At 48.1% G+C, this 6,750-nt stretch overlaps 6 non-coding genes across 6 annotated transcripts; all 6 read left to right on the top strand.

Annotated features, from left to right (window-relative positions):
- Positions 1 to 1,054: 1,054 nt before the first annotated feature.
- On the top strand, positions 1,055 to 1,248 carry LOC121310683. The gene has a single exon (XR_005948899.1). It is a non-coding gene; the product is annotated as a U2 spliceosomal RNA (small nuclear RNA).
- A 389-nt stretch (positions 1,249 to 1,637) lies between these two features.
- Positions 1,638 to 1,755, top strand: LOC121310687. Its single transcript, XR_005948903.1, has one exon. It is a non-coding gene; the product is annotated as a U5 spliceosomal RNA (small nuclear RNA).
- A 181-nt stretch (positions 1,756 to 1,936) lies between these two features.
- LOC121310681 lies at positions 1,937 to 2,129 on the top strand. The gene has a single exon (XR_005948897.1). It is a non-coding gene; the product is annotated as a U2 spliceosomal RNA (small nuclear RNA).
- Positions 2,130 to 2,512: 383 nt separating this feature from the next.
- Positions 2,513 to 2,630, top strand: LOC121310686. Its single transcript, XR_005948902.1, has one exon. It is a non-coding gene; the product is annotated as a U5 spliceosomal RNA (small nuclear RNA).
- Positions 2,631 to 4,468: 1,838 nt separating this feature from the next.
- LOC121310682 lies at positions 4,469 to 4,666 on the top strand. The gene has a single exon (XR_005948898.1). It is a non-coding gene; the product is annotated as a U2 spliceosomal RNA (small nuclear RNA).
- A 379-nt stretch (positions 4,667 to 5,045) lies between these two features.
- On the top strand, positions 5,046 to 5,163 carry LOC121310685. The gene has a single exon (XR_005948901.1). It is a non-coding gene; the product is annotated as a U5 spliceosomal RNA (small nuclear RNA).
- The last annotated feature ends 1,587 nt before the right edge of the window (positions 5,164 to 6,750 follow it).

Raw genomic sequence — 6,750 nt, 5'->3', positions numbered from 1 at the left:
GAGCCTGGAAAACAGCAGTTTTCAGAGGCAAGAGCAGAGGAACAGAAAGAAAAGAGTTCAGGAATAAAAGTGAGTGTTGGGGGTGGAACCTCCATGAAAGAAGGCGGAATGGCGGGAAAAGTAGAAACAGAGCAGACAAAGGAAAGGGGCGGAGACCTGGGAAAGGAGGAGGAGAATAAAGGTGCTTGTAGTTTGCAGGAGGACAACCTGATGGCAATGGAGGAGTCAGGATTCTCTGGAGAGGATTCTATGGAGGAAAAGAAAGTTGCACAGAAAAAGAGAAAACAGGAAAAGGAGGAGAAACACGAGCTGACTTGGGCAGAGAAGATGGAGATAGAAGAGGCGAAGAAGACAAAGGAAGGAAGCAAATATAAAGAGACTTCTAATTATAGACATATTTTAATGCAATGTTATTGTAGAAAAGAGTTTCAGGAATTAATGGTCTGGAACGAAAGATTGAGAAAAGTTTTTTCATAGCAGTCACCGTCTGAGGCTGAGTTAAAGAAGTACAAAGCTGAGAGGGATAAGATTTTGCAATGTGCAAGATGGAGGGCGGATATAGCAAGGAGGGAGGCGGAGAAGAAATGAAAGATTTGGGTAATGAAAATATGGTTTGGGCTTTTTGAATTTGTATGGTTTTTGTTTTGCAAAAAAACTTATAATGAAATGATATTGTTTGTATATGTAAAGAAATGAAGAAGGATTTGAGTTTAGATCGACTTTGTTTTTTTTGAGCTTTGGTTTTGTAAGGTAATAAATTTTGTGTTTTTGTGCATGATGTTGTCTTTGTTAAAGTATTGTGATTGTTGACTTTGATTTTTGTGTTTTGGTTTTGTAACGGTAATAAGTTTTGTGTTTGTGTGCATGATTTTGTCTTTGTAAAAGTGTTATGATTTGTAAAGTATTTTGTCTAGTTTCTTAGTTATTGTTTTATATGCAATAGATAGATTTTGTTTTAGTGTTTTGGTTTTGTAATGATAATAATGTTTTGTGTTTTGTGAATGATTTTTTGTTATTGTTGGAGTATTGTTTAAATGATAAGATTAAATAAAAAATATTTTTCAAAAAAAAAAAAAAAAAAAAAAAAAAAAAATCTGTTCTTATCAGTTTAATATCTGATACGTCCCCCATAGGGGGACCGTCTATATTAAATGGATTTTTGGAAGCGGGAGATGGAAGCGGGGCTTGCTCCGTCCACTCCACGCATCGACCCGGTATTGCAGTACCTCCGGGAACGGTGCCCATTTCTCAGAAAGGTCAAAAAGAGAGAGAGAGAGAGAGAGAGAGAGAGAGAGAGAGAGAGAGCGAGAGAGAGAGAGAGAGAGAGAGAGAGAGAGAGAGCCCCCCCCCCTCCCCTTTCCTGGGACGCGCCGTTTTCCCGCTCTTTTCGTTCTTTTTTTTTTTTTTTTTTTTTTTTTTTTTTTTATTTTCATTTGATATTCAGGCAGGCCTAACACACGCAGCAGGCCAGTGTAGCAGCAGCAGCAAAGCGCCCTTTCGCCGGGGCGGAACGGCAGATGCGTTTTGGGAAGAGTTCCCTGTTTTTGTTTTGCGTGCGTGGCCTCGCTGCCGCTTGGCAGAGGGGAGGGCCTTTGGGCCTTTGGGCCGGCCGGAAGGGCTCGGCCACCAGCAAAGGCACGCTCCGGCTTCTCTACAGCTCGAATGAACCTTTCGCCTTTTACTAAAGATTTCCGTGGAGAGGAGCATTTACGAGTTCGATCCAATTTTTGGACAGCCCTTCCCCTCAGGGAGGGGCTCCACCTGGAGTTTAAAAGCAGAACGAGCACAGAAAGGGCGGTCGCCCCCGTTGGAGCCCGGCACCTTTCCTTCCTTCCTTCCTTCCTTCCTTCCTCCCTCCGCCCGCCCGAGAAGCAAGTACCACGACTGCTGCGGCGGGCGGCCGCGCCCGGGGCGTTTGGCCAAAACCATTGTGGGCATCGCTTCTCGGCCTCTTGGCTCAGATCAAGTGTAGTATCTGTTCTTATCAGTTTAATATCTGATACGTCCCCCATAGGGGGACCGTCTATATTAAATGGATTTTTGGAAGCGGGAGATGGAAGCGGGGCTTGCTCCGTCCACTCCACGCATCGACCCGGTATTGCAGTACCTCCGGGAACGGTGCCCATTTCTCAGAAAGGTCAAAAGAGAGAGAGAGAGAGAGAGAGAGAGAGAAGAGAGAGAGAGAGAGAGAGAGAGAGAGAGAGAGAGAGAGAGAGAGATCCCCACCCTCCCCTTTCCTGGGACGCGCCGTTTTCCCGCTCTTTTCGTTCTTTTTTTTTTTTTTTTTTTTTTTTTTTTTTTTTCATATTTCATATTCAGGCAGGCCTAACACACGCAGCAGGCCAGTGTAGCAGCAGCAGCAAAGCGCCCTTTCGCCGGGGCGGAACGGCAGATGCGTTTTGGGAGGAGTTCCCTGTTTTTGTTTTGCGTGCGTGGCCTCGCTGCCGCTTGGCAGAGGGGAGGGCCTTTGGGCCTTTGGGCCGGCCGGAAGGGCTCGGCCACCAGCAAAGGCACGCTCCGGCTTCTCTACAGCTCGAATGAACCTTTCGCCTTTTACTAAAGATTTCCGTGGAGAGGAGCATTTACGAGTTCGATCCAATTTTTGGACAGCCCTTCCCCTCAGGGAGGGGCTCCACCTGGAGTTTAAAAGCAGAACGAGCACAGAAAGGGCGGTCGCCCCCGTTGGAGCCCGGCACCTTTCCTTCCTTCCTTCCTTCCTTCCTTCCTCCCTCCCTCCGCCCGCCCGAGAAGCAAGTACCACGACTGCTGCGGCGGGCGGCCGCGCCCGGGGCGTTTGGCCAAAACCATTGTGGGCATCGCTTCTCGGCCTCTTGGCTCATACCAAGTGAGTGTCTAGAAGGCGAAAGGTAAAGATCTAGAAGGCGTGAGCTTGATAGAGACTGATCCGGAAATGGAAGAAAGGTATGGGAAGAACACGCTTCGATTCCAGCTAAAAGATCTGACTGGCCTGCGCCGTTTTCCGCTCTGGGGAAGAAGGAAGTTCGTGTTGGAAGTCGTCTTTGGTTTGTTCGAGTTGGGAGCAGACGATGTCCATTGCCTGAAGGAGAACATCGCTAAAGGCTTATTCGACCTGACTTTGAATACAGAAGAGGAGTGCCTGAAGGTGTTAAGGAAATATGAAGAGAATAAGGAGCAGTTGCCAGCCAGAGTTTTCAACCTGGAGCCATTGTTTCTGCAGGAATGGAGAACAGTTTTTGTTACAATGGCCTGTCCTTTCTTTCCAGTGGAGGATATTACTACAGCTTTGAAAAGGAGTTTTGAGTTGAAGAGCGAGTTCCCAGTTAAGAACCTGGATTCTGAAGGTTTGTGGAATGGAATGTATAAGTATATTGCTAGGCTGCGCACTAAGGAGGGGAATATGATTCATGTCAGACCGGATTTGATGATTGGAACTGTTAGAGGGACTCTGTATTACAAAGGTCAGCCCAGAGTGTGTTTTAAATGTGGCCGGTGTGGACATTTTGCTGCAGAGTGTGAGGAGGTTGTTTGTAGAAACTGTTTGCAGACGGGACATGTTTCTAGGGACTGCCCCAGAGGAATGTTGTGCAATCTCTGTGGCTCAAAAGAGCATATGTACAGGGACTGTCCGAAAAGCAAGAGAAGCTATGCTCAGGCAGCCAGTGAAGGAACAAAGAAAAAAGAGGATACAGAGGAGAAGAAAACAGAGAAAGAAAAAGAATCTGGGAAAAAAGACAATGAGAAGGACAAAGGAAAGAGTGTTGGGGGAGGAGTCGCAAATAAAGGAGGCGGAACGGCGGGAAAATGTGGAACTGAGGAAACAAAGGGAAGAGGCGGAGACCCGAGAAAGGAAGAGAAGGAAGGCAGTTCCAAAGATGACCAGCAGAGGTCCCGGGAAGAGCAATCTGTTGCCGACCCAATGGAGGGAGTAGAAGGAGAGGTACAGAGGAAGAGGAAAGATAGAGAAGGGAAGGATGAGAGGACCGCTGAATGCCAAACAAGGAGGATGAAAGGAGGAGAGGAGGGAGCAACATCAAGTTCGAGTTGGGGTGATAGGGTGGAGGAAGAGGTAAAGAAGAAGGAGGAAGAGGTAAAGAAGAGGGAGGAAGAGGTTAAGAAGAAGAGTGTCGTGTGGACGGAGAAAGATGTAGAGCATTTAATGAGGGTGGCATGTCCTAGGGACTATGAAAATTTAATGAGATGGAAGGAGAGGATAAGAGGAGCGAGGGTTTCGCATTTAGAATGGAAGGAATATGAAGAGGAGAAAATGAGAATTTTTCTGGAAGCAAAGAAGAAGGCGGAAGAAGCGGCGAGAAAGTGAGGGAAATAGTTTAGAGTAGTTTTGGGTTCTTTTTTTGTGAACTTTGAATTTTGAGATTTACAATTTTTGAAAGGGTGTTGGGTTTTTTGTGGATTTATAATATGGGTCTTTTTTTGTGGTTTTTTTTGGGGAACTTAGAATTTGGAGAATTACCATTGTGGGCATTGTATTTTTTTTGGGCTAAAAAAAAAAAAAAAAAAAAAAAAAAAAATCTGTTCTTATCAGTTTAATATCTGATACGTCCCCCATAGGGGGACCGTCTATATTAAATGGATTTTTGGAAGCGGGAGATGGAAGCGGGGCTTGCTCCGTCCACTCCACGCATCGACCCGGTATTGCAGTACCTCCGGGAACGGTGCCCATTTCTCAGAAAGGTCAAAAGAGAGAGAGAGAGAGAGAGAGAGAGAGAGAGAGAGAGAGAGAGAGAGAGAGAGAGAGAGAGAGAGAGAGAGAGCCCCACCCTCCCCTTTCCTGGGACGCGCCGTTTTCCCGCTCTTTTTTCGTTCTTTTTTTTTTTTTTTTTTTTTTTTTTTTTTCATATTTCATATTCAGGCAGGCCTAACACACGCAGCAGGCCAGTGTAGCAGCAGCAGCAAAGCGCCCTTTCGCCGGGGCGGAACGGCAGATGCGTTTTGGGAGGAGTTCCCTGTTTTTGTTTTGCGTGCGTGGCCTCGCTGCCGCTTGGCAGAGGGGAGGGCCTTTGGGCCTTTGGGCCGGCCGGAAGGGCTCGGCCACCAGCAAAGGCACGCTCCGGCTTCTCTACAGCTCGAATGAACCTTTCGCCTTTTACTAAAGATTTCCGTGGAGAGGAGCATTTACGAGTTCGATCCAATTTTTGGACAGCCCTTCCCCTCAGGGAGGGGCTCCACCTGGAGTTTAAAAGCAGAACGAGCACAGAAAGGGCGGTCGCCCCCGTTGGAGCCCGGCACCTTTCCTTCCTTCCTTCCTTCCTTCCTTCCTTCCTCCCTCCGCCCGCCCGAGAAGCAAGTACCACGACTGCTGCGGCGGGCGGCCGCGCCCGGGGCGTTTGGCCAAAACCATTGTGGGCATCGCTTCTCGGCCTCTTGGCTCAGATCCAGTGTGTGGCTTGACCGCAGCTCGATTTGTGAAGTGATCGGTAAGGTATCGGTTTCGGTAAGGTAAGGTAAACGGGAGCAACGTTGGTTGCTGGTATCTGAAGTCTGGTAGGAGAGGAGCAGGGCAGGCGGCAGTCCAGGAGCCAGGTTGTGGAGCAGGTAAGGGGGACCCTTTTGAGGGCACCTTATCTGCTGTTTATTCTCTTATTGCCAGATACTTTGCTTTATTTTGGCTTGGCCAAATCTAAAAATTTAATTCTGTTTGTGTGTAAGGTTGTTTTGTATAGTTAAGATGGCGTCCCCGAGGTTTGCGGCACGTCGCTTTAACTGTATTAGAATTTCTTTGAAGGATGAGGAGAGAGGAGAGGGGAAGGAAGTAGGATTAGATAGGCTTGAGTTTTCAAGATCGGTGCTGCAAAAGAAATTGGGATTCAAGCCAGAGCAGCTGAACTGTATTATCACTGTGGGGAATGGGAGCACTTGGGATGTCAGTTTTAGGGATGTGTCTGACCTACAGAAATGTCACCTTTTGTTTACGGCAGGGAAAGATGATCAACAGTTGAGGAAGTTCCAAGTAACAACCTTGACTGATATTGCTAGAAGGGTGGTGATTGTAAGGATGGGGTCGGAGACTGTGCAGGGAGAGGATGTGTGTATGTGGTTGAGGAAGTATTGTTTGGTGCATGGGGGTGCAGAGAAAGTGAGGGATAGTGATGGGGTATGGAATGGTGCTTGGAGGGTGCGTGTAAGTCTGTGGCCGGATCCCAATGGGTATGAGGGGTATAGGGCCATCCCCTCTGAAATAGTGCTGGGGATGGATAGGGGTTATGTGCACTATTTTAGGCAACCCAAATTGTGTCGGAAGTGTGGGGCAATGGGTCACTTGGCGGCGGGGTGCACAAAAATTATATGTTATGTGTGTAAAGGTGAGGGGCATGTGGCGAGTGAGTGTCAGGAGAAAAGGAAGTGCAGTTTATGTGATAGTAGTGAACATCTTTTTATGCACTGTCCAGCCTCTTTTGCTAACAAAGCAAAGAGGGATGAGGAGAGGGAGAGGGAGAAGAGGGAGAGGGAGAGGGAACAAAGGGAGGAGGAGGAGGAGGAGAGGGATAGGGGAGGGAAGGAGAAAGAAAGGAAGGGGGGTAAGGAGGGGAGGGAGGATAGGGGACAGCAGGAAGGGAGGGGAAAGAGGAAGGAGAGCATGGAGGGGGGAGGGACGGGAGGTGAGCGCCTGGGGGAAGGGGAGAGTGAGAGTGGAGAGGATGAGGGGGAAGGGCAGGCACCTGGGGTGGGAGAGCAGAGAGGGAGTGAGGGGGAGGAGGAGATGGATCAGGAGGAAGGACAGAAGGAGGGAATTTCTTTGGCAGCAGATCT

The sequence above is a fragment of the Polyodon spathula genome, unplaced genomic scaffold (genome assembly GCF_017654505.1).
Source record: "Polyodon spathula isolate WHYD16114869_AA unplaced genomic scaffold, ASM1765450v1 scaffolds_2345, whole genome shotgun sequence".
Taxonomy (NCBI): domain Eukaryota; kingdom Metazoa; phylum Chordata; class Actinopteri; order Acipenseriformes; family Polyodontidae; genus Polyodon; species Polyodon spathula.
This window is presented reverse-complemented; position numbering and strand designations above follow the sequence as displayed.